Here is a 2,016-nt window from a genome sequence, read left to right on the forward strand (position 1 = left end):
TTTGTAGGGAAGGACTTTTTCCTGAAGATGTAGCAGTGGTGTTGGTTAGGCAGGGTCCTTTGGCTTGGATTCTGGGTGTGTGTAGTGTAGTCTCTGTATGATTTCTTTGGCTGTAAACCGCATCAGTGGTATCTGTGATTTCCTTGGTGGTTTAGGATGTGTTTATTAATGGAGGCTTTGGTGAAGTTTTGATGGGGACAGGGATGCCAGGTGGGCCAGTTTTCGGGCCCCAGTGGCGGCAGTAGTGGGGTAAGTGTGCCTGTTCTTGGGCCTCAGGGTAGCATATGCTGGTACCAGTGTTAGCAAGACCAGGTGGCTTGTTTCGTGGGCCTTCAGATGGCTTGTTCAGATGCTAGTAGTGGCAACAGTGGTTTGGATGCTTGAGCAGGTTTTCAGGTCCCTGGGCAGCCAGTATGGTGTGGGTGATGGCAGTAGCAGTACCAGGATAATCTTCTCAATCCTTAGTGGTGTGCACTGGTGTTGGCAGTAGCTGTAATGTGGGGTCACTACCCACAGCCCCAGGCATGCAGCACCATGCACAGGGGACAAGGGTCTGCCCTACATGCCCAAGCATTGAGGCCATGCCACCATCGGGGCTGCAGTAGCCACTCACAACCCCAGACAGGCAGCCCTCTGACTCATCTGTCCCAGCCTCCAGTGGTAAAAGCAGTGGCTACATGAGCAGCGGTGTGCAGAGGGGGAAAATGGGTCCTGATCTCTACTTGCAGGCCCAAGCACAGAGTGCAGTTATTTTCAAATGGCTACCTTTTGATGGTAAAAGACAGGAATTTACTTAGAAAAGTTCTGTTGGCACCTAGCCCAAAAAGAAAATTTTGTGGGGAGAATTACACTGTCTGTTACCTTGAGTCTCTTAGATCCTGGTCTTTTTAACTTGTGGGTCAAGTTGGTTTTTCTCTGGCTGAAAGGTTATTTATTTTTTTTTTTTAAAGAGACAGGACATCTCACTATGTTGCTCAGGCTGGACCTGAACTCCCGGGCTCAAGTGATCCTCCCACCTCCTAAGTAGCTGGGAGTACAGGCACATGCCATTGTGCCCAGCCAGATTATATTTGTTTTTGATCTTTCTTGAGTTGCTTTCTTTTTCACATTCATTTTCCTCTCACAAATTAACTTATCATAAATTCACTGTTAATTTTCTTATGTTAGTCAGGAAGCAATGAATACTCTCTCTAAAATATTTGGAAGGAATTTCTTTTCTCGTTCAGTGATTTGCTCCTCATCTTCCTTCCTCTTCTCCTTAGAGGCATTTATTCTTATATGGTCTGCCTACCTCCACAGCTACCCTGACTTACCACTCTTCTTCTCCAGGGTGCTAGGGGAAGTCACCTTCCCCAAGTCCTCACATTGCCAAATCCACCATCGCTGGGTAGCCTAGCAACAAACAGCACCTATTCTGGCTCCTCGGCTCCTTTGCCCAGCGTCACCACTGCTGACACAGGGAATAGGATATGCACAGGAACAGATTCACCAGGTTCTCACCAGTTGTGAACTACTGGATCTCTGACCAGACTTCCCAAGAGGAAAAAGCAATCCTCTATTTGTTTAAGTTACTCTTAGTAGGATTCCTATTACTTGCAGCATATGCCTTCCTAATACACACAGGATTTCATTTTTTTTATACTTTTCTATACTGCTTGAACACTTGATAATAAGCATATTTTCTATAATCAAAACCAGCAGGTGATTTTCATCTTGAAAAGAAAAATTATATAATTTGCTTGTATCCTAAAACTCAACTACACATAGTTTGTACAACCCTGGCCTAAATAGTAATGTCAGAGTAGTATTATGTTCAAATAAGAAGTTCGAATAGAGATCAGCACAGTCTGAGAGATTCCAAGGCTGGTTAAGGTCCGTGTCACCAGCTATGTCTTCTCTGCCCATCTGGAGTGCGTGACCTCTCTAAGGTTGTCTTTCTCTGCTTTCCAATGTAGTCTTTTTTTTTTTTTGAGACAGAGTCTCACTCTTTTGTCTGAGCTAGAGTGCCATGGCATC

At 45.1% G+C, this 2,016-nt stretch overlaps 1 protein-coding gene across 1 annotated transcript in view; it reads right to left on the reverse strand.

Moving 5' to 3' along the window:
• The window catches only part of LOC105823449 (COP9 signalosome complex subunit 3-like), a 46,876-nt gene that overhangs the window by 34,233 nt on the left and 10,627 nt on the right, over nucleotides 1-2,016 (reverse strand). The gene's annotated exons all lie outside the window — the stretch shown is intronic.

Source organism: Propithecus coquereli, unplaced genomic scaffold, assembly GCF_000956105.1.
Source record: "Propithecus coquereli isolate 6110/MARCELLA unplaced genomic scaffold, Pcoq_1.0 Scaffold672, whole genome shotgun sequence".
NCBI lineage: Eukaryota > Metazoa > Chordata > Mammalia > Primates > Indriidae > Propithecus > Propithecus coquereli.